This window comes from Zonotrichia leucophrys, chromosome 3 (genome assembly GCF_028769735.1).
Source record: "Zonotrichia leucophrys gambelii isolate GWCS_2022_RI chromosome 3, RI_Zleu_2.0, whole genome shotgun sequence".
Lineage (NCBI taxonomy): Eukaryota > Metazoa > Chordata > Aves > Passeriformes > Passerellidae > Zonotrichia > Zonotrichia leucophrys.
In genome coordinates this window covers 101,914,624-101,939,998 of record NC_088172.1, presented here as the reverse complement: position 1 = coordinate 101,939,998, position 25,375 = coordinate 101,914,624, and the positions used below count along the sequence as shown (strand labels likewise).

Sequence of the window (25,375 nt, the reverse complement as noted above, 5' to 3'; positions counted from 1 at the left end):
TACAGGAAAAAAAAGAGCCCCGAGAAGCTCAGTAATTGGGCACAGATGTTGAAGATTTATGGAGCTGTCCCCACTGGACAGGATCTTACAGATTGTTTCTATCACCTGTTTGCTTTTGGAGTTTTTAATAAGATAACTATGTGTGCTATCCTGGAAGAATATTCCAGAATTCCTCCTTCAAAAACCAATAACTTTTGATCTCCACTTGTCTCCTCTCAGTAACAATCTCTCCTCAGAGTTCCATAAATGCCTCTTGATATTCATTTCATATTTAAATACGATCTTGGCTGTTGTTTTCATTACCCAGCAACTTTCAAATGCAATCAGACAATTTCATTCTTACTTCATGGCCCGGAAAATAAACCTCACACATCATGCCAAGTCCCCAGCAGTTAGAATCCATGATTAAGTCTCTCAGTATCCAAAATACGTGATAATCTTCACCTTTTTTCCTATTTTCTGGCAAACAACATGTGCTCAGCATTTTTGGGGACTGCTGCTTGCCCAGTGCACTGACCTCGCTCAGCTTAAGCTGCCTGCAAAAGTACCTCAGCTCCCATCCAGATTTCTGAATCTTGGTCCATTAAATTAATTCTGCAAAATATTTGAAATGTGCAAAGCTCTGCAGCTGACAGCAAACACCATGAAAGTGAAAACACAAGGAAATCACTGGCATTTTTCATAACTGACCTGTAATGGTTTTGCCATTTCAAATTACATCAGGAATGATTTCTTTCCACCAGCACAAAATGGCAAAACAAGGTGCATTTCACTCAGAAATTGTTTTTCCAAGCATTTACAAAGGAGGATAAATCCCAAAAAAGGTTGTATCTCTGCAAACCAGCATGTGGGACCACTGAATTTCTGCTCTGACACCCATCAAGGAGCACCCAGGCTCCCTCCCTCCTCACCCAAGGCACACCTCAATTTGGCTGGATAACCTGACATTGCCCTTCACCTTTCCCACATGTCACAGCTGCTGATAAATTCTTCCTGAAAAATGATTTCATCCTTCCCGACAACGTGGCTTACACAGCACAGACCTATAAAGGTCAGGACCTCGTTACACATTTAGACACTCAGTTCCCACCCAAAAAACAGTTAATCTGATAAATTTAAAGGGTTGGAAACAAATCTGTGGAGATTATGTTTTTCCCACAACTCTGAAATCGACCTTATCAGTCACAATTGTACTTTAGGCTCAAAAAAGGTTTAAAATGTTTTACTATTCCTGTTTATATGAGTTCATACAAGATGACTACAGCCTCTACACTGAATGTGGGAGACACTGAAGAGAGCACACAGTGGGGTGTGTCCACCTTCCCTTTCTGAAGGGAATTCAGATGGCAAAAAGCATCATGAGGAAATTGCAAGTAGAGAAGTAGAGGAAAGCAGAGAAAAGCTCCATTTCTCACCATGTTCTGTCCTGGCCATCAGGCCAATATCTGCCTCAAAAAGCAACAAAGCAACTGCATCTTCTCTCTGGTTTCTTGAGTCACACTCCCTGCACTCAGGGCTTTCTATGGAAAGCCTCCCCCTTTCCCTGAGTTACAGAAGAGTAAAGCCTGGAATTATCTTGGGTTATGGAAACACATGAAGTAATTCCCATACAGGAAGAAAGAGACATCCTTCACTTGCCATGATCGCTTGCCTTGGATCCTGAACAGATTGGGCCTTATGTCAGTGTTATCTTATTTCATGTACCCAAATGATTCTTTAATTTAATAAGAATTAAAACATTACCTAGGGAGAACAAGCACAGCAGGGGTGATATGGTTATGAAGGAATGCTTGCAAACAAGTGGTAGAACCTTCTTTAGCTTCTACTTTTTAAAGAGCTCGGATTCTCACAAATTTCAGATTTACACCTGCAGAGTTACAGTTAAAAAAAATCAAAAAACAAAACAAAACAACAAAACCCAGAACAGCCCCGGAGCCATTTAGAAAGCGCTAATCCTGATCATTTTCCACCTAATGACTGTTTACTACACAGTCCTTTTAAATGTTTGGCAGCTGCCCAGATCTTCCTGCTTTTCCTTTCTCCCACACGTCCTGTCCTTCCTGCCAGCCATCTTGGGTGAGGACAAGCCTCCGGAGGAGAAAGCTTTCTGCTGCCTTCTCAGCCTCTCAAAGCTCCACTCCCCGGGGAAATCCTGAGCCTCTTTCACTTTCAAAGCAAAACTGAAATCTCTGAGCTTTCAAAGCCTCACCAAATGAGAGCATGGAGCAGGAAAATTAAAACCAACCAGAAAACTTGGGTTTTTTCCAAGGATTTCAAAACCAACACTGGTTTTAAATGAAGTGGGACCACTTCTGTAATTCTCTGACCCCTAGCAGGCGCAGCTTTGAGCAGACCCACCCCAGCACTTGTTTCAAATGCCATTCACTGTCACTTGGCATTCCAAGCTGGAACAATTATTTGTGGTCAGATGCTCTCCCTGCTCCTGAGCAGCTGTGCTTTGATCTCCTCCTCGTGGCTCCCATGGATCTGGAGGCAGCCAAGCTCCCTTCCTTCCCAAAAATGCAGCATAACAGATCCTTGGGGAAAGTGCAGCCCCACTGCAGCTCCCAGACCTCACACAGGCCTGGGATGGGACCAGATGTCTCCTGGAGCCCTGACCACCATCCTGACCGTGGCTTCCACCCACACACCAGACTCCAGAAGCCCCGGTGAAAGTGAGGAATGAGATGGAAAAGCACAGTGGGATTTTTAGCTGAAAGGATCAGGTCAGAGCTGTGTCCCTTTTTGATGGAAATTGGGGTAAGACAGGACCTCAACACACAGATTTGAGTGAGGATCGTGGCTGCTCCAGGAATAAAGCAAAAGCATAACCAATCCAATGAGCTACAATTAATATTTTAAATGAAATCAGTCCAGCCCATATTCAAATCAGGTCACCAGTAATTAAAGCATCCTTATTTGGAATGGCAAACCCAGAGAGCTCCTGGATCAGAGCATTTCTCAAAGAGAATATATTAATGGGAGTGTTTGGAAATGCATGATGCACTCATAAGAGGCTTTAATATAAACCTCAGGATTACACTATGCCAGCTTTTCAATTATTACAGTCTCCATGAAAAGCCAGGCACTGGCAGCAAGAGGTTAAAGCAGACCTTGGAGCCTGGCTCTGCCCTTTCTGTTCCAGAGGATCCCACTGCTGGTTCCTATTCCTGCACCAGCTGAACAGAAGCACTGAAGGTGGGATTTGAAATAAAACATCTCTATTAGTGATGCCATCAATGCCAACACAACACACAAGGGGAAGCATCATAACTTCACCAGGGACAGCAGAATCAGCCTGTGTAATTTCTAGAATGATCTGCTTGGTTGGCTCCATCTTAACACTCACCACACCCCAACTCAGCCATTTTAGTTCCTGTATGGCTGGAGTTTGCTTTCCCTTCACGTGGCACTGCACAGCAGGCTCAGCTGTCTGGAGACCAGGGATCTCTCCCTGTAAAGCACATGCAAATGAAAGATGGAGACAAAAAAAACCTGAGTGAGGCTGAGGGGAGGTGGTGAGCAGCAGAGCGAGGTAATGTGACTGAATAAGTAAAAATGCAGAATTTTTAGATTGCTCTTGTTCCAAACAGGCATCTCAGGAAAAGCTCCGTGCTCTGGTTCACTCCAGAGGGTGATGATGAATGCAGGCTGTGTCTGTGCTGCTTTAACAGCAGCCCCAGAGAGAAATCTCCCATTCCCAAGCCACAGGAGTGGCCACTGGAGCCTGGTGTGCAGGGCAGGAGCAGCAGAGCTGAGCCTTTTCCATCAGAGCCTGGGAACCACCTGGACACACAAGTCCTGCTCCCCCCAGGCATTCCTCCTGCAGGCCCACCTGCCCTGGAGCCCCTCTGGGATCTCTGGACCCTGCAAATGTCCTTATTCTCCAAAACTAGGCATCCCCTGTGCAGAAGAGGGAGTAAAATCCAAATCACCACAACCCCAGCCATACATCCATGGCCACAGCCCCCAGCTCTGCTCCAAAAGGAATTTCCTCCTCTCCAACAGCAGCTCCCAGCACAGCAGGCTCTGTAACCCACAAGGACACAGGGCACTGCAGCAGCTTTGGAAAAACATCAAAAGAAAAGGTTACCTGCAAATCCCAGAGTTTATTTTTGCCCCACTGCAGTGCTGTTCCTTGCACTCCCCCAGCACTTCCAGCTCAAACAGACTGGCACAACGGAGCAGAAAGGAAACCAAGTCCATTTCAATATTCCTTTATGACATTCCACCATCCTAATGCAAATTCCAGGCAAACAGAGCCTTTCCAGAGTAGCAGAAAACAAATAGAAAACAAGCTCTGGGCAATAGATCAACCTACAGGACCCACTTTGGTGCTTGTCCACCTGCAAGTGCCTGAAGGACAATCCCTTCCCTCAGCTCTTCCACAGGAACTGCTGGGAAGGTGCTGGAGCTGTAAAATCCCTCTGGTCAACCACGACAAAAAGATATTTGTGCTGACCACCACATACTTATTTACCAAACACATGACAAAAACTAGCATCAAACATATGTTAGTTACCTGAGCTAGAAACATGAAGAGAAAAGTATTCCCCTGACCAGAAATTTCAGTTTCATCTACCCAGCACAGCCTGTGGAAGGACAGACCCAAACAAGCCATATTTGACACAGATAGATTAGACAGATGGTGCAGTGTGGTATAAAGGGGATTTGGGCTTGCTTGACTTTGGCATGGCTGAATTACTTATTAATTGCAGATACACAAGAGTTGTACTGGGTATTTTACCAAGATTTAATGCCTTTTAAAACTTCATACCATTCAAAGTTGCCATAGGTTGTGTACAACAACAGAGGGGTTGTTTGGCAGCTCAGTTCTGCTGCACACCTTGGGTATAAGCAGCAAAATTATCAATGCTATGCTATTACAGAAGCTTTGAGCTACCTGTGAATTTGGGGAAATTGGCTGAAAGATGAATAGAAACTCTGATTAAAGATAAAACCTCAGAATTCCTGAAGGCTGCTGAAAATCTCAAATATCACAAGGAAGGCACCCTCCTCTGTATTCCTCTGCTCCCTTCCCCAGTGGCTCCTATTGGATTCTTCCAGGATCCTGGTGAAGCACAAGATTTAAAGAAGTTGTTGCAGGGAATACAGAGGGGGGTGAAAATCAAAACATTCGAGCCCCAGTTAATGCCAGGAGCCCACCCATATGGCAGCAACAGCAACACTGAACACTGATTTTAACCAGGCCATTTTCCCTAGAGCTTCTTATCCTTCGGGATCAGCATTTCTGGCACTGAGTGACACCACCCCAGCCCCATCCAGCACTGGAATTCCACAGTCTGGAGCACGCTGAGATGGGGTGGGTTTGTTGTCCTGAGAGCTGCAGCACAGCAAGGCACCTCTCCAAGCTGGCCAAAGGCAGAACAAAGCGGGGTGTGGGTTCCAGGCAGGAGGGGGATCTGGAGAGCAGGAAATGACAGAGAGCCTCAGACATTCTGTGCAGAGCAAGGGCTGCCAGCTCCCACCTCCCCTCCGACACAGAGCCAGCCAGGCACCAGGGCTGGCATTTCACAGGACAAAAATGACTCCTTACTCACAGCCTCCTCCAGGCCAGAGCAGGCATCCATGACCTCATCTCCCACCGGCACAAGGGGAGGCTCTGGGCTGCTGTGGGGAGGTGTCAGTCAGGAGAAACCCAACCACAGACAAATTATCAGCTAAAATAGAACTGCCACTCTCAAGTGTCCGTGTGAGAGTGCAGGGGAATAAATAACCCAGCAAGGGGACAGGCTGTGGGTTTGGGGAAATGGATACTCACATTTTCACTTTACCTCGCTGGTGTTAAACCTTCCCCTACTGATTTGGGACTCTGAGTGAGCACAAATAACACATTAATTAACCAGTTCTACTGAGGGGTACAAATTTAGCCTCACCATCACTCTTTTAGCAACAAAACTGGCAGAAAAATATCAAAAGCAACATTTTATCCCCAAAGTAATTACTTCTGTAACTCTATAATTTGGGACAATACAGCACTGAGATCCCAACCCAGAGCCAATTCCTTACCTGCAGCAAAATGCTGGAAGTTTCATTTTCACAGGTGTTGGACACCAACAACTCCCATCGAAATTAATTGGGTCTCCAATGCTCCAAGCCTGAGGCAAAACTCTGATCTCCCTCTTTTCATTATCCCAAACAGTCAGCCTAGAGCAGCTGTGTCTCCAGCAGGGATTTTGGGATACCTCACCCTGCCCAAGCTTTGGGAAGGCTCACAAGGTCAGAGCAGGGAAAACAGAGTCACCATCTGCTCTGCAAGTCCAGGGAATACTCACAAAAATTTCAACCAAGAAAAAAAATCACACCCATCACTACATTTATTTCAGTGCAAGTGAAACAGGAAAGTGGACACAGCACAAAACATCCTGGGAGGAGCCCTAGGGGCAGCAGGTGGTCACAGGGCTCTGCAGGAATTCTCTAGCCCCAGAATGCTGCTATAGGGCTTTGTTTGGCCTTTATTTTTCCCCATTTTGGGCTTTTTCCCCAGATCACAGGGCACATAAGCCCACATCCTGCTCCCAGGAAGGCTCTCCCAGTCTGTGTCCTGGGAATTCTGGTCCCTACCTCAGCCCTCACTGCTTTACTCTGACAAATGAAGACATGGACACATTTGCCTGCAGGAATCCATGCCAAGATTTGGAGAAAAGAGGTTCTGAATCAGCAAAATTAGGGCCATGTTTGAAGCTCTGCAGGAATTACAGCTTGGATTTGCCTGCTCCTCGGGCAGATTTTCTTTCATCAAGACCAGCACAGCTCCCTCTCCTTCCTCCCACTTGGACCTGCTACTAAATTAATCAAGGATGGTTTGTGAGCAAGTTGATGACAAGGGATCTGCAATTCAGCCCTGCTGAGAACTGCCAGCCCTAAGTCAGAACACCTTCTTTTTCATTCCCTTCCAGAGCAATGCTCAGCATTCCTCTTGACATAACTTTAAATTTTGCTCACCTTTCCAAAGCTGGTCTGGATTTTGTCAATGAAAAATGAGCACTGAAGCCAAGGTCCCTTAAGATATTCCAGATACTTTTACTTTCATAGCCTCCAAAACTTATCTGAGAAAACCCGACAGCTGGGCACAGGCTGGCAGGTTCATAGGAAACTCTGATTTGAAAATGAAAATAACTGAATAAAACTGAAGGAGACAAAAGATGTGGGGATGCCAGACAGAAAGGTGAAGGTGATACCTGGGAGGAAGCATCAGGATCACTGCCACCAGCAGGCAGTGCCATCACAGCCATGGAAATGCATACCTGGACTATCCAGACCATCCAGAGCTGATACAGCTCACCCTTCTTCATCCATAACTCAAATGTAACAGAGGAGAATAAAAATTAACTTATTTGGGAGGCCTGGTAACATCTGTTATCTCCTGTGAGTGTGCTCTGCCCAGGAAACAATGCCAGTGTGCAGAATTTCATCCCTGCAGGATGTTACTGAATTAAAATAATGCACTGACTGCTCACCCCAGCACCATTATGGTGTGAGATGTGCATCAACATCTCTGCATGTAAAGTGGTTAATGGGACACAGGTAAAGGCATTAGCACACATGGACATTTCACCACCTCAGCATGGCCTTCCAAAGACAAGCCACTCAGTTCTCCCTGGATTGCTAAAGCAGGGGCAACTAAAACTCATTTCTGTGCAGATCTGAGCCAAGACAGCTGCCTTTGGGCTGACAACAGGCACAAGAGCCACACCTGAGGGACCTGATACACATCAACGCTCAGGAATCCTGGCTCCACTTACAGCAACAGGTGACCTGGACAAGGGAAAAACCACTGGCTAATTGAGAGACCCTGACTGCAGGACGAGGTGAGAGATGAGAATTGACTCCAAGCTCTCAGAAGCCTGATTGATTCTATTATAGAATTATATTAAAAGAGATTATATACTAAAACTACTCTAAAGAAAGAGAAAGGAGACATCAGAAGGCTTAACAAGAATGAATAATAAAAACCTGTGACAGACCAGAGAGTCCAACACAGCTGGACTGGGATTGGTCATTAAGTAAAAACAACTCACATGGAACCAATCAAAGATGCACCTGCTGGTAAACAACCTCCTGATCACATTCCAAGCAATCAGATAATTATAGTTTACATTTCTTTTCTGAGGCTTCTCAGCTTCTCAGGAGAAAAATCCCGACAAAGGGATTTTTCAGAAAATATCAGGGTGACACCAAAGGCCACTGCAAACCAGGGCTGGATCCTGGTGTGTGACCAGGCATGCCATGCCCTCTCCACAGCATGGGGGATTTTTGGGAGGTGTTTCATCTGTGACTGAAATTTGTGCCCTTTTGGGTTTCCAAGATGTGGGCTCTGTGACCAGAACAGGGTGGCTGGGTGCCAGGAGAGGCAGGAGAGCACACAGGGACCTTCCCTTTCCTGGAGCAGCTCCTAAAGGAGGGCAGAGCTCCAGAGGCAGCTGCTGGGGCACAAGGGGCAGCGTTAGGGCGCTGAAACGCTGCGATCCCAAAGTGATTCCAGACACAGCGACGACACGGAGATTTATCAAGCTCTTCCCTCACTGCCAGCCTTCTGTCCCCACAGCCAAAATGGCATTCCTGCTGGGGGAAATCCAGGACAAGCCTGTTAGGCTATGGGTAATGCTGTCAGAGACACAAAGCGTTCTGGTTTTGCCTTGTGGGATCCACCTGCTCCAGGATTCTCTCCCAAGAAGGCTCCAGCTGTGATGGATGATCATCAGAGGGGTTTCCAGCTGAACACAACTGGCTGAACCCAGCTTAAGCTGATAAATGTTAGTGCTGGTCTCCTCCCTACAGAAAGGGAAAATGGATCTCCTTCCCCTTGGAACTAATAAGGCAAAGAGAGCAGCCCTGCCACCACTCACCTGGACCCTCAGGATTATATGGTCAAATTATATTTTCCTTCACCCTTATTTTTGGCTAAACAGTGTTTGCTGAAAGCCTTCCTGGCCTTCATTTCCATGATAAAAGATGGGCATTGTTTGGTTCCCTCCTTGCCTTATAATATCATTAAGATGGCAATCAAGCCACATGATAAATCCATTTTTCCCCATTAAATCTACAATGGTCATTTCTGTTTGCTTGTCCTTTATTTCGCCCTAGAGGAAATTGTCTTTTCCAATATGCCTTTTGTTGATGGCAAATGGAAGGAAATTATTTTGCTGAAATGGTATTTTATTATTAAATTTTGCATTAGTTAATGCACAAGAGCATTGGAGGGAGGAGAAAAAAAAACCACCTGCCTTTCAATTTGTGCATTCTTGAAGCGTGTAGGCTGAGGATATCAGCACTTGGAGCACACACCCCAAGTTGCCAAGCCCTTGATCTTCCCACTGAGTTCAATCCTCAGGATGCTCCCACCCTTGTAAGTGGCCTCCCAAAGGCAATTAGTGGCTTGCTGCAATTTGCAGGGCTCCTGCCACAGGCACGGAGCCCACAGGCTGTACCCACAGCCCTGGGAGAGAGGCAGGGCTGCCTCACACCCTCTGCCAGCTGCTCCCCAAATCCCTGTCTGGCAGCCATCAGGACCAGAGCCTTGTTGTGATGAAACACTCTCAATGCAGTTTGCTACTTAAATCCTGGTTTTTCCTCTTGCTTTGCTTCCTCTCTTATTTTCTCCATTTCATTTTGGCCACTCCTCACTTTCTTTTGATCCACTTCCTGCTAGTTTCTCTCTCCCACCCACTTGTCCTGTGTGTTCAACAACAACAGCAGATGAGGGGTGAAGAAACAGGGGTGAAGAAGCCTCAGCTCAACTCCCACACAGCTCCAGCCTCGGGACTGAGCCTTTGACTCGTTCAATATTCAACTCCTCAGCTGAGAATAAGGAGAGGATTTCTCTGTTCACAGCTATTTTTAACACTGCAGAGAAGGTTTAATATTTGAATATCAGAATTGTAATAGCATTTGCAAGAGGAATGGCCTATTTTTAGCAAAGCACTGGCTTTATGGATGCCTCACAATCACAGCACTGTAACAGGGAGATGCCACCAAAGAGGAGGCTGTGACACGGCTCTGTGCAAAGGCTTGTTCTTCCCATGCCATTTTGAGTTCTGCATGGAAACAGAGCTGGGGACACTTACCATAGTCTCCAGCAGAAACCACCATGCACAAAGCACAAAATTCCTAATTATGAAAGCTTTCCAGCATCCAGCTGCTAAACCCAGCCCGGTGTCACAGCTAAAACCAGAGCTGGGGGGTCAGCACACACACACACACAACATCCTTTCTTCCCCATCCCTCAGCAGCCCTTGAAATTAAAAGCCATTAAAAAAACCTACATCCCAAACTCCCAGCTAAAATTAACCATAGGCTTGTACAAAAATTCCCTCAGCTGCATTTCTTCTGGCCTTTGCTGGGTTTCTGTTTGCTGCAACACTCAAATTACAAAGCCTCCTCCCCCTTGTTGTTGACACCACAACACAGCCCCTGGCCTTCCTTCTAAACCCAGCAACTCAGGAACAACCCAACAAGGGTTGTTTGGATTCCCCCCACCACAAAATGCAACTTTTAAACAACACACTTCCAAACACAATGCTAATCCCATTCCAATCCATCCCCTCCAACCCCGTGGAGGATCCCCTGGCTCCCATGGCCACCACCTGCCAACATCAGGAACAGGTAGAACAAAATAATTCCATACCAACAGAGCCAGGAAAATTCCTCCTTGTCCCTGAGGAGACCTGGGTTCTCTAGCAATAAATCTAGGAAAATGGGCCAAGTGCCAGTCACCACACACAGGGACACCATTTCCCCAAAGAAGTCACTCCTGGGAACTTCCTCATCAGTGCCTATAGGAGAATCCCAAACCCCAGGCAAGGCTGGCATGGTCATTCCACTGACAGAGGAGCGGTTAACAGTACTTCACAACATCATCATCATTATTATTATTATTGTTATTGTTTATTATTATTATTATTATTTTCTGCAGTTAATTTGGAGCCTCCCATCATAACACCCTGATTCCCAAACCACCACCCCAGGGAACAGGCAGTTCTCTATGGCAAGTTATATCCAAGACTTCTCTGAGGAGTAGCAAAGGGTTTTCCAGGTGATTCTTGGGGAACAGATCCCTGAGGTGCAATATTCAAGGACCAAGTATCAGCACAAAACCCACGAGCACCTAGAGGCAGAACGCAGCATCCATCCAGCCCCTGATTCCTGACACACCCTGAGGTCCAACTATTAACCCACCACTGACCATGTCCCCAAGTGCCACAGAGCTTTTAAATCCCTCCAGGGCAGCTGTGCCAGGGCTGGACAACTCTTCCCATGGAGAATTTTTCTCTAATATCCAACCTAAACCTCTCCTGGTACAAACTGAGGTGGTTTTCCCTCTGCAGAGACATGTGCAGGCAGCAGGTGACGTCAGTCAAATGGGCAAGTTTTTAAAAGGAACAAAGATTTATTTCTCCTGATGACAGCCCAAATGGGAAATCTCCTTAAATTTTAACTTAATCAAGGAAGGAAATTATGTACCAAACATTCCAGTCTGCTACTGAACACTGAGACCAATTCAGAGAAAGAGGAATGGAGTGGTATATTCTAATTGCACAGGTAATTTCAGTGCTTTGTGTTTGGGGAAAACAAGATTATCATTTGGAACACTGAGACAAGAGACTTGGTCATTTGCAAGGCACAAAGCAAATTCAAAACCTGCTTTGTTGCTCTGGTAATATTTGCATAATAGTTATTTATATGTATGATGCGTGGAGCACAGTTTCAGGACAGTTAGGCAAGGTGAGTTGCCCTGCTCTTTAATCCTCTAATAACATGCTTGGGATGCAATTTGGGAATTCATTCCCCTCTGATGGAGCAGCTGTGCTGCTGCATAGTGACCATTTCTCAATGCTCATCCCCATCAAACTGCACTGGTTTGATCAATCCACAAAGCATTAAGAATGCATACAAGGATAATTTTGTGCCTCGTTTTATGTATCTGCATGCCCTCCTAGCTCTCCTCTAGGTATGATGGCCAAGCTACTAAACACCAGCAAGGGCTGCATTTATCCCAAAATACACATAAAATTCTAGTGCTAAGTCTGCCACGGGCACCGATCTAATCGAGTTGGCTGAAAATTAATTTCAGGCCCAGGGTTCTTCCATGGCTCCCTGGATTCCTGCCACAGCTTATGACAACCAGAAGTTAAAACTGCAAACAGCTGTCCTCCTGTTAGAGGCACTCTGGAATAACATGGATGCTGTGCTCGGAAAGCTGCCCTAAAGGTGACGCGGGGGTTCATCGCCCCGTGCCAGGAATCCGAGGAACTCTGGGACTCTCTGAACTCTGCAGCAGCTCTGCTGTGCCACTGCAACCCCCAGTGATTCATGTTATTTTCTGCTGGTCAGCAGCAGCTGTAGAAACATCCCTCACTGCTCCGCCTCGGCCTGGAATGCCCATGTGCTCCTCACCTGTCAGCCCTGCTGCAGCCAACACACCATTTGTCTTCACTGGGCTGCTTCCCCACTCCTTCAGAGGAAAATCCTACAAAGCCTCCAAAGTCCTGCTTTGTCTCAGTGAATATGCAAGCAGGCATCTCCAGATCCCACTCCAGCCCTGCAGCTGATCTTTGCTGCACTTGCTGCAGCAGCGTAATCTCACTCAGGATTTACTACCTGATTAGGATTACTCAGACTAAAAACACAGCTAGATAAGAGCTGTGTGCTCCCTGTCACCTGCCCACGGAGAGGGAGCACCGCCCTGACTCCGACATTTTAGGACCTTGTCACTTGTTTTACAATCTTCACATTTCTAAAATGGTTGTGAAACATGACTGAGCAACACAAAATTATCTCAGATATAGGCTGGGCTCAAGGATCTCAAAGATCTTTTCCAACCTACTTAATTTTGTGATTCTGAGATGCTCTTGTACATGTTTCTCTATGAAAAGGATTTAAAACCTCAAGTCCCAGACTGTGATGGTGTAAATGGACACATCAGTGGTGCAGTTGTGTAACTTGGCACAAGTGGGGATTCAGATACTTCATTCTCAAGCTTCACAGAGCAAGAAGAATAACAGTACTGCAAAGAAAATGAGCATGGAAGGTCCTTTTTTTCTTACTAAACAGTGAAGAAGCAGTTTTGAGCCTCATTCCTAAGCTGGCAGATAGCACAGACCATTACTGCACCATGGAGACTCGTCTGGGGAAAATATCTGTACTTCTTTGTGGTATATGTTTAATGCAAAGTCACCTTATTCTTGTTTGTCTAGCATACAATGAGAATAGATCTCTAAAAATAACCTACTTCCCCCCTCTTCCAGCTCCTCATGGCAGTTTCACTTATTATTAGCCATTATTCACATCTCTTACATAAACTGCAATTTCTGGAAATTTTTATGCCTCCTGGTACAAAACCTGAAAGTGCGCAAGGCTGGAGAAGGCAGAGCTCACTGAAACTCCATTGCATTGCAGGTTTTACCTCTCCTTCCCTCTTACCTGGGTTTGATGTCATCCTGTCCCTCCCTGGAGCAGCAATAAAGCTCCTTTACACACCAGGGCGCTGGGAAGCTGCAAAGCTGGATCAGGGGGGCACCTGGGGTCAGGGAATCCCCCGGGGGCACAGGGTGGGGCTGCTGTGCCACATCCTCTTCCCAGCCAACCTCAGAGCACAACCACAGCACCCCACTGCATCCTGAGGGCCACAGCTTCCCCTTTTTGAGGCGCAGGGAGCAGAGCCTGGCAGCTGTGGCCGAGTGAGTGTCCTCTCCATGGAGAACCTCGGTGGCACAGGGGATGTGACCCCGCTCTGCTCCCAGCACAATCCCTGTGCATCTGATTCCCGGGGCCAGGGATGGCAGTCCTGCTCCAGGCCTGTTGGGAGTCACACCTCGAGGGGTTTGGGAGCTGCAGTGACACCAGGCTGGCTGTGCACACCAGAAGCTGGGGGATATTTTCCACAAACGACCTCTAATCCATTTGCCTTTCCAAGAGTGCAGCTCATCCTCAAATCTGCAGGCACCAAGAGGTCACGACTTACAGCACTCCAGACTTTTATGATTCCCTGACAATCCCACTTTTATTTTCCCTTTCACAGAGCTCCTTGTGCAGGTCCCTGCAGCAGGGCAGACACAGTTCCATGGTTGTTTGGATCCGTACTTTCCTCAGGCAGCTCTCAGCAGGGCTAAACAACCACCTGCTGACTCAGGATCACCCAACCTTGCTCCCAGCCCAGCTGCCCCCGCACTTTCCTCACACTATCCCATTTAGCAGCCAACTCATCCTCTTTCTGAAAGAAACTAATTCAGGCACCCCAGGTTTAATGTTTAACTGGCTTATGCTAACCACTAAAGCTGCACAATCAGATTCTTCCCTCGACAAATTTGACACGGGGCCGAAAATCAAATTTGCTTCTTTTCCCCCTTAAACAAAACCATCTACGGTCTGCAGTGGTAAACCACTGCTCATTTGAATATCCAAACACTGGCTGTTTGCATCCAGGGGCTGGTGCCAAAAGCTGTCACCCACAGCCAGCCCAAGCACGTCTGAGGCCGCTGAACTTACTCATCTCTGCCCTGATACTTCCAGACTGTTCAAGGAGAATTTGAAGAGGCTCCTACTGACCTACACTGAGGTAAAACCCATCTCATTTCTCATTCAGGTGATGATGAGGATGATACCAATGGCTTTTCCTGGGCTGGGATTTGGGGGCTTTCACCACAGCTTTTTCCCTCTTTCCTGCAGCCAAAGACTTAAGAGGGACATGACTGCTCTCAAAATGTAAATGGAATATATTACCAGAAAAACCCGCCCGAATCCTCAGTCAGTAATCCATTTTTAGGAAAGAATTTGTGCGAAAATGAGGTAAGTGATAACTTTGCAGATCTCCTGTTATCCACAGTGCTATTTTAGGGAGAGTGTGACTGCATTGGGCTTGTCGCAGAGTCCTGCTTCCAATCTCCTGGCAGCTCCCCAGCACATTCCAGTATTTAACGCACAAGGCTCGTTGGGATGCAGTCCCACTTATCTCCCAGACACATTGACTAAGACTTTCCCACATAAACTGACCCACCCTTTAGTAGCAAGAGGTCACTCAGTACAATCAGCCTTCAAATGAGGAAAACAATCAGGAAAAGCTTCTCTGATGCCAAAAACACCAACAGAATAAAACACAACAGGCTCCAGTGTTTGTTCTATGAAAACTCGAAAAGTGCAAGGCAGATTTTTTGACTTGTGATAATCAGTGTAGCCCCACCAAAGTCAGCCAGATTTCTTTCAGGCTTAGGACCCAGCCTCCTAAAAGCATCTAAAATTGCTCTAAGAATACATTACTCCAAATAACGGTTAAAAATAAAAAGGTAGCAATTAATCGATTCTTCTTTTACTATGATGAAACTGCAGAGAGTTATTCATGGCATTATGGTCCAAAAAAGGTCACAATATTTTACATTACAAAAAAAGAAACAGCTGATAAATTAACCAGGTTATCTTTATCCCATATGGATCCTACATGACAGAGAATTCCTGTTAACTTATAGAGAACTCTCCTGACTCCTTCACTGCATGATCCAGGCTCTAGCAAAGGGTGATCTACTGGATGATCCTCCTGTATCAAACATCCAGATTTCTAAAAGGCAGATCTAGGCCCAAAGGCCCTTTCCAAAAATCATCTCCAAGCTGCATTCCAGAGTTGCTATAAATGTGTGTGCCACTGGCACCCCAGAGCCACAAGCCATCCACCCCATCTGCAGGGAGTGGTGCAGATGACCCTGAAACATTTTCATTAAATATTTGTTCACTAAGAGAAAAGTCAGTGAAAGCCCTTGACAAGAAAAATCTCACCATTGGTTTAGCCACTGACAAAAGCCAACACCTGGAATGTACAAATCCAAAACCTGTGAATGTTCAAATAAATGTGTCTACGTTAAATTAGTTCACATACAGCAGGCAGCAACTTTTCCCTTCCAAGCCAAAAAAACAGAGGAGCTGCTTGCTATAATTAGCTGGAGCATTTGTGGTGTCTAGGCACTAAGCAAAATTGATTTAATGAGTGGGAAAAATCAGCTTTTGGTCCTGGTGCACAACCCCAGAGTGATCAGCTCCACTGTATCCCGGGCTCTGCCCACACTGCCAGAGCTCACCAGGCACAGTTTCCATGCCCTTGCAAACACAAGGCTCCCTTTTATCATGCAAGAACCAAAAGCAGCTACCCATGTCATTCTGTAATAAATCAATCCATAGAGCAATAGGATTAATTCAGAACAAAAGGCAGGAACTTACAAAACCAAAAGCTGCAGATCTGGATTACTGCTGGATGGCAGGAAATCCCCACAACTCCTTGTAGAAGACCTTGACCACGTTCTTGGTCAAGGGTCTGAATCCCACAGCAAAAACTAAAGACTTCCCAATGAAGACTGTAGGTCTGGCTTGGGAAAAATGTCTGCCAGGGATAAAGTGGGTAATCAGTATAACCTTAAAATGTCAGAGCCTGGCGTGGAGAGGAACCTCTGCGTCACCTCGGAGCACCTCCCACCCAGGGCAGCCACTGACGCCTCCAAGGAAGGGGGAAAATGGAAAATCCAGCTCCACACTTTTGGGGTGGGGCATGATCCTCCCTGATCTCTGCAGGCACCACTGCAGCCCTGGCCAGGAGATTTTAGCACAGGCATGACCTCAATGTGATGCTGCTTTCCAAAACCTCGAGGCAAGCTGAAAAAACAAAAGCCAGAACTAAAGGTGTCTGAAGGAAGGGTCACAACAGCCACTCCCGCACTTCCTACAGGGAGACTGAGCACATGAAGCATAAATGCTTTATTCATTAAGTTGGCTACTTCAAACCCATTAAGCCCGTGGCAGTCTCTCATGTGGGTAGTGGAGCACGGCTGGGTGGCTCCAGGTCTGCATCTCTTCCTCTCTGGTCACATCCTAAATCTGGGTCTGCAGCTACATCTCTTCCCAGACCCCACATTTCATGCAGAGTAGCAGCTGCCCATTCCAGGGATCATTCCACGCTGTATTGAGACATGATTAACAAAACCAAACCCAGTGGTCAGAGCAATCAAACTGAGCTGTCAGTCAATCCCTATTCCTGTCTAAAAAATAAAATACAAACACTTTGTTTTTCAAGGCAAGCTTCTCTGATGATTTGCATCTGTGTTTCCTATTCTCAGAGAGAAGGAGAAACTGTTTCCTCTGGTGCACAGCTCTGGACGAGTGAACAAAACCCGAGATGAAATCCAGGAACATCATTCCTGAACATTTCACAGATCACAGGCAAATTGCTCAGCAGGTCTGGCTACCTCTCCCAAAAAGGGAACACCCTATGTTTGGAAAACCAGTCAACAGAAAAACCGCTAAATCTGGAACATTTACCTGTGAACAGTTTGGTGGCAGAGTATTTTTAGCTCTCAGGACAGAGTGTTAATGGCACACCTCTCCTGTTCCAAGGGCACGGCTATGACCAGAGAGGCTATTCCCAGTATCCAACAGGTGTGGGTCAGCATCTGCTGCCACCAGGGCTCCACATGCAGTGCCTCTTCTGTTCAGTCCCCACTGCCCTCTCGACATCAGGGGCTGCTGAACAAATCAAACCAACTCACCATTTCTTTTTAAAGTTCTAACACTCAGCACTTTGTGGAATAACAGCGGCCGCACACCAGCGTAAATGTGTTCCTCTGGTGGCAGTGGTGACACACCAAAGGGGTTTCTGGTAGGCTATAACACATGCAGCTTAAAAACAAATACAAGTTTGTGCAATGTAATAGGAGAGTAAATATATTAAACAATCAAATAATATATTAAGAGAATAGCAGAAAAGTGAAAAGACGTGAAAAAGTAAGGATATCCTGAAATTATCACCGTTCAACGAGAAAAAACCTCACAGAGAAGAGAGGATGATGAGAAAAATGTTAACAGAGATGAAAAACAATAGCTCAATGTAATCCTCAACCTTAATCTGTCCTTGGGCATAGGGAGATGTACACAATCCCCAAGCACAACATTTATACATTGGTGCATACCTTTCAATAATCACATACATTTCACTGCAAGCAGAAATAACACTTCCAGACACAGCCCCCCCAGCCATAAAATCTGTTATGAACTCAACCCTCACCTAACAACACACATCAAAGCTTTTTTCCATGCAAAACTGGCCTTTTTTAATGAGGAATGGACAGTAAAAAATGTGTCTGGGATTAACAATACATGAAAAAGAAATAAAGTTGGACAAAAGAGAAAAAAACCTGCCTGTTTAAATATATATAGAATTGATCTATGTCACTCTGATCAAGCTGTTGAATAAATTGGGGTCTACTGGGCATAAGAAGAATTTTTCTTATGTCTTTCTTTTTTTAAAAAAACCATGTAATCTCTCTGAAACCCTTTTTTCATTACAGAAAAAGCTTCCAAAGGTCCAGCTGTAACTGCTGCAACATTGTATTCATGTTCATTAGAAAAACAAATTCACAGCAGATCATTTTAAGAGTAATAATAAAAGGCTGACAAACGAAAACCACATGTGGGTGGGGGGGAAAGAACCCAGCAGTGGGGGAAGCAGGCTCCAAGCCAGGCTCTGCAGGACAGGGATCCCAATGGATCACACTCCCCTCGGTGTGGAGCTGCAGCTCCAACCCTTGTTTCTCCACACAAGCGGTATCTGCTCAGAACAATCCAACACGAGATGGTTTCTCGGGTTTAAAGCAAGAGAAGGCAACTGGATTTTCACATTTCACACCTCTAGGCCAGATGCCTGCTGGTTTCACTTGGGAAAATTGCCACGAGCCTCGGCAGAGGTAAGGGTCCAACGTGCTGGCAACCTCCCCAGCTCCATCAGCTGGGAACAGGAGCAGCCCACAGCAGGAGCTGATATGCCAGGAAAGCCCTTATGGCTCCACAGGGCTCCTACCATGGAGCACAGGCCTGCTCTCATCAGGAGTTTCCAGGCAGCACAGGGAAGAGCCTGCACTGCTCTCCCGCACAAGCTCAGCTGAGCCAGAGACATCCAAGGGCAGCCAGTGGCTCCTTGCCCTGACAGGTCACCTGTCTGGCCCCTGGGGCTCCCACACTTCCAGAAGTATTCCCAGACCCTAGGGAAAGGGCAATCAGGAAGCCTGTGGCCACAGACACCAGCCTGGGCAGGATTTAGTAGCTGACTCATGGCTAATGGGCAATGATAAACTGTTGTACTGGTTGTTCACTTGTGCCCAGATCAGATGACTAAGGAATTTAGGTGCCTATAGAGATTAACAGTCTAAATAACTTTTGCAGTCTGACCCTTAAACATCTGCATAAACAGACTTTCTCCTCTGTGTTCCATGAAAGATGTTCATGCACTCCTTGCGAATGAAATACAATTATTTTGCAGGCAATACAACTACAAATATTTCATCCCATAACTGACCCACATGAAAAATAAATCCTTAGTCAGGTGACGTAATGCAAACGAGCAATCCAGGCCCATCCAATAAAGGGGGCTGAGCTGATTCCATTTTACAGATGATGAAGGAAAAAGAAAACATCTTTCATAAAATGGTTTGTACTCCCACTCCCCAGGGGCTCCTGGAGCAGCACACAGCAGTATCCTGGGCTCCATACATACAGCAGGAGGGTTTTGCCCTTCTCTGCCCCACTCCTGTGTGCAGGCAGGGCTCAGTGACACACAGCAGCTCCAGAAGCTGCAGGATCCGTGCCACCACCGAGATGAAACAGCATCTCTAACGCTTTTTGCCACATGGCTGCTGCAAGCTCCTATTTATCCCAAAATGCTGCATCCTGCTTTAGTGAGTGTCATTTGCTGCACCTAACCTGCATTACAGAAAAACCCAAAGCAGGTTCTGTTCCAGAACCTGACCTCCTGATTCCACATTCATAATTCCACGCTTATGTTCCTGAAGTAACAAAATATACATGAAGTAACAAAATATTCCCCATTTTCTTGCCTCTTCAGCACTAGTTGTGACACATGAGCCAGCCCCTCATCCCTCCTTGCAGCCCTACAACCACTGCTAAGTCATGGAGGCATCACTACAGCCATTTCTGTTCTCTTCACAGAGGGGAACAAAACCCCGAAAAAACCGCTAAAGGATAAGAACAAATTTTTTAAAATCACATCCCGCTGCCATCACCCACCTTCCCAGCCCTTTATCCCATTCCATTTTCACTCCTGTCTCTCTCTCCAGAGCCTTCTGAGCATATGCAAGTCCTTCCTCCAGCGGAGCTTTCCTGCAATGGCCTGAGGAGTCGGAGCCTCCCCTGACATTTCCACACGGCTGCTATCTCTCGGAATAAATTCCTCTCCCTGCCCTGCCTCTCCAGCCCCGGCTCCGGGGAGCATTGTTCCCCAAGATGCCTGTCAGCACGATGCCGGGCTGCGGGAATTCCAGCCCTTTTCCCGAACTGTTCAATAATCAGGTTTCATAATGCTGGTATCCTGTCAATAAAGGTCGAAGGATGAGCCGAACGCTCTGGATCTTGACAGTTTCTGTTTATTCCCTCTCCCTGCAATCCTGATCTGGAACATTTAGCATTTATACCTATGGACAATGCGAAGCACAACGTAGAAACACAGATCACTACTCACCTTTAAACGAGAATGCAATTTCATTCACGATTAAGACATCAACATCACAAATTCAACGCTCACTCTAGCTCTGTATCATCACTCCAAAAGGAAAAACATCAGCTACTGAATGAAACGTCAGCCCCGGTTGCCATGAACAAGGGTTTTTCAGAGCTGCTGCAGTCTCACAGTCTCTAGCACAAGTCTGCCATATTTTTTTTGTTAAATCAGGCCTGTACCCACCTAACAGCCAGAGCCAGCCCCGAGACAACCGAGCCAAGCCCACGCGTTGTGCCGCTGACTGCGGGCACCGCGGCACCCGGCGATGGCCGCGCCCGGACCGCAGCCCCGCAGCCGGAGCCCGCGGGGTCAGCGCGGCGCTCCCGCGCACAAAGCCCCGCAGCGGGCCCGGCTGACAGCGCGCCGCGACCCCCGCGCCGCCCCCCGCGCCCCGCCCCGGCCAAGAAAAATAAAGGAGGAATTACATCCGTCTAGCGAGGAATACCGCAGGAGCAGCAGCCGAGCCGGGCTCTCCGCACCGCACCGCGCGGGGCGTGCGGCTGCGCGGCGGAGGCGGCACCGCGGGCGGGGAGGGAGGGAAGGGGAGGGAGGGAAAGGGGCGGCGGCCGCCGCTGCCCCCGGGGACGGGCCGGGGCCGCCGCAGGGCAGGGCAGGGTAGGGCGGGGCGGGGCGGCTCTGACAGCGCCGAGCCCGCTCCGCGCCGATCGGGGCTGCGGAGAGGCTGCGGGCGCCGCCCGCGCTGCGCACACGCACCCGGGAAGAGGGGCCGCCCCCATCCCCGCTCCCCAATCCCCAATCCCGGCCGTACCTCGGCGCTGCCCGCGCTGTGCGGAGGGAGAGCGGCACCCGCAGCCCCGCTGCGTGAGCCCCGAGCCCCGCCCGGCGCGGAGCGGAGCGGGGACAGCGCGGGGGGCGGGGACAGCGCGGGAGGAGCCCCCGCCCCGCGCCCCGGCCCTGCGGCGGCCCTGCAGCGCGGGGGGCTCGGCACGGCACGGCCCGCAGCGCATCCTCACCTGCTGCTGCTCCTGCCGCTGCTGCTGCTGCTGCTCGGGCCTGCCCTGTGCTCACGCCAGGTCTTCCCCCTCCGCCGGCCCTCGCTCGCAGCCCTCCGTGGGTGTTATCCAGCCACTCCCGGCTCCCCTTCCCTTCTCTTACATTTATTTGGTTATTGGGTCTCTCCAGCCTCCTTGCTCCTCCTCCTCTGACACTCTCTCCTATCGCAAAGACAATATTGGCTCGCCCCCAGCATCCATTTCCTCTAGTGCTGCTCTCCCTCCCGCTGCTCTGTCATTCCTAGTGGAAACCCCATCCCGGCTTTGACTTCCTCCACTGCAGTCATCCTCTCCTGCTGCTCCAGTCCTGCCACCTTCCCGCGTAAACAGCCTCCCTTTGCCAGTGCAACCCAACTCCTGGAGCCCAGGTCCAGCTGCCTTTATGCCACACTTTCCCTTTTCCTCCTTTCCTGGGCAGGATTTTTGCTTGTTTTTCCAGAGAAAACTGGTGTCCCACAGCCAGTGCGCCTTTCCTCCTTTCCCCTCTTCCACAGCCAAGGTCAGAGGCAGACACTGCTGCTTCAGGTTTCCTTTGCTAATCCTGCCCTCCCTGCTTCCCTCCCTGTCTTCATGTCCATGCTCCTTCCCTCCTGTCCACTCTCCCTCCCCTCTCACTTGCAGTACAGCTATGGATCAGTGCTGTCTTTTATCAAAGTACCAACAAACCACTCTTGGATTAATTTGGCTGCTTGGTTACCACTCTCTTTTCTCCTGCTCTTCATCCCCGCACTCACTGCTATTTAACTGCTGTCTGGAGCTCCTCTCCTCTGCATATCTTAAACTCCCTCTTATCTGGCTCCTGCCCCTTCACACTCAGCTGCTTTGCCAAAATTTTCAATATCCACTTCCTGACATAATCTCTGGAATATTGCTTCATTTCCAGCCTGTCAAAATTATCAGCCTGGCTCTTTTGGATATTTTGTTCTCTTTGGTTTCCAAGCCTGCCCTGACAGAGCCACCTCCCTGCAGCTCCTGCAGTGCATCCTCCTCCCAATTCCCAGATTCCCAATTCCCAGATTCCCAATTCCCAAGACCCCAAAGGGACTAAGTCCCTTAAACTTGGGCTCCTGGCATTCAGGAAGTCTATTTTAAATGTTCTGTCACCACGAAGCCTACAAGATTCCTTATAAGATCTAAGAACATACTTTCATACTTGTCACTTGTGCTGGTTCATATCCAGACCTTGGGATGCAGTAAAAATGTGTGTGTATAGATACAAATTTTTTAAAATATATTCAAATGCTAGGATGTTAAGAAATATCTTAAAATATCATCCTTCACTCAATTATTAATATCCATCAAGCAAGTTGGAAGGGACAAAAGCCTGCAATGTCTGGGAGTGAGCAAGAGCATGCAGTGTATTTTAGGATTTTTTAGCCCCCATAGCTCAAAGATGGGTGGGCCATGGATTCCCATGGAAATAACTGGGTAGGAATGAATGCCTGGAGAAGCAAGAACCAGAATAGCAGGGGGCACTGTGGGCTCCAACCAGCTATCTCAGTTACTGACAGACATTTTCTCCTTTTTAAAGAGCTGGCATTTGGTGAAGAACAGGGCAGGTACAAGTGTTTTGCTGCTGATAGTTCACAGCAGCATTCCCAGGTTTGACAGGGAGGATGTTCATTTAATTTTAAAAACTGCTGCGCCAATTTGTTTGCATTTTCAGCATGAACCTTCCACTTGCAGAGTTAGAAAGCCAAAGCCTACAGCCTGGTGACAATTCAGCAAGAATACCCACAAGGGAAACTGGCAGCACTTCCTAATGTCAGTGAGTGAAGGCAGTCAGACAAACAGGTTGTTCCCACTGACGTTCACATTCCCATCCTGTAATCACACTGAAAGGCCTGGAATGAATGGCCATGACAGAAACTGTTGTTAAACGAAGTGGAAAGGGGCAGCAACAATGTTGGGCAAAGTCACTCCCCTTCAGCCCTGTTACTTTGTAGTTAGTTTAGCTCGGAAGCTCAAGGTTTTTTCCCTCACACATTTTGTCCAGGCAAACATAGATTTCTTCATAGCTGAAGCAATATTTAAGCTTGGTTTTTTCTTTCCTTTTGAAAATCTACCAAGGCACCACACTCAATATTATTGTTTGATGCTCATCCCACAGAAATAGATCCATGTGCATGACACCTTCACCAAGGGAAAACACTGCACAGGTGTATACAGGTAATCATATTCCAACCTCTCCGAAAGATAATTTAAAAATAAATCCTAGTTTAAATAACCTAATGCATCATTCAAAATAAAATTAATCAAAATTGGAATAATACAATGGTTTAGGTTGGAAAAATCCTCTAAGATCCTTGAGTCCAAACATTAACCCAGCGCTGCCAAGGCCACCACTAAACCATGTCCCCAAGGCTTACATTTGAATTTGTAAAAGGGTACTTCCAAACAGATACAAAAGCAGCACATCTAGATGAGATATTAAGAGCCACAATTGTTAAGGCAATACTAAAACTCAAAAAAATCTGCTGAAGGATGGTGTCAATTTCCAAGAACACAATAAAAATGCACACCAAGAAGTTCACACTGTAATAAAAAACTCCCTCGCTGTTCCATTAGTCTGGAACAGTCTCCTGCTATCAGACGGTTCCAGTTCCACAGGTTCCCAGCATGACTGAGATCCATTCCCCCCACCAGACACACCTCTCCTCCACCTGTAACTCCTGGTTGCAGACACACAGCGGGGCTCCAAGGCACAAATCCAGACTGGAGCTCTGTCTCGTGGCAGACTTGGCCAAGCTCTTGAGAGGAAAATCAAAGATGAGCAAGAATATGCCCAGAGGAAAACCTCAGCTCCCTCACAGTGTGTCTGGAAGCAGGATGGCTCCTCTTCACAAACATTTCCTCACAGAACCCTATTTCTCCTCAGCACCTTGGTTACACCCAGCCCAGGGTTACACCCTTACCTTCAGGAACATGCTGTAGCAATGAATTCCCAGAATGGATTTACTGGGATAATGTGTCTGATAAAAAACATAAATGTGTCAGATGCTCAGTCCTTAGTTTGACTTTTCTCAGGAGACTGACCTGCCCAAAATTCTGCATCAGGGAATAAACACTCATCCAGGTGCCCCCATGCAGTAGCCACAGGGAAAGGTGTGTGTGACACAGGAAAGGGCTCTACTGGGAGAAAAAAAGAGCAGGGACATGCAGACCATTTGTAACTCTACTCTCAGGTTGCACATCAGAGGTCTGGCAATACTCTTTTGTTGAGAAAATCTTATTTTTCTAAGCACTCCCCAAGTCCCTGTGCCTACCCTGTTCCCAGAGCATCCATTCTCAGCTGTTTTCTCTCCACCAGCTGCTCTGTGAGCTCCAGGCCTATTTCTTCATGTGCCCAACATCCCCAGCCCTGGAAAATGACTCAAGCACAGGGCACTTACAAAAGTTTGGCCTTGGCCTCAGCCAGCTGCTGTCTCCTTCCCACGCCACCGGAGTCAGCAGTGGAAATGCTGACAGTGTGAAGACAAGATGGCTTTCCTGCTCTCCCTGCCAGCATCCCAGCAATCTCCAGTGGCCAGGAGGAGTCCTGGCAGGAATCCCTGTGGAAGGACAGGAAGCATTAGTGAGAGCTGGCAGGGGCTGGGGGCCAGTGTATCACAACATCCCCTGCAGCCCTTCCCATTGTGTTCAAGGCAGTACATTAAAAAATGAAAGAAATGTCTTGGGACCTGCTCTTGTGTCCTGTGGGCTCCCCACGGAAGAAATCCAATCACAGAGGATGGCTACAACTGCACAGGAAGTTTCTTGGCCCTTCAAAGCCCCTTTTGTGGTGCAGCAGTTTGGGGCT

General features: G+C 47.5%; 1 protein-coding gene across 3 annotated transcripts in view; it reads right to left on the bottom strand.

Moving 5' to 3' along the window:
• Window positions 1–21,675, bottom strand: part of SPTBN1 (spectrin beta, non-erythrocytic 1) — a 115,959-nt gene extending 94,284 nt beyond the window's left edge. The window contains exon 1 of one of the 3 annotated variants that reach the window (XM_064709680.1): window positions 21,538–21,675. The gene's annotated coding sequence lies outside the window, so the exon portion shown is untranslated. Of the gene's footprint in view, window positions 1–20,988; window positions 21,125–21,332; window positions 21,426–21,537 lie in introns of those variants that run through there. The other 2 variants (XM_064709679.1, XM_064709678.1) reach the window with 2 other exon arrangements.
• Window positions 21,676–25,375: the final 3,700 nt, after the last annotated feature.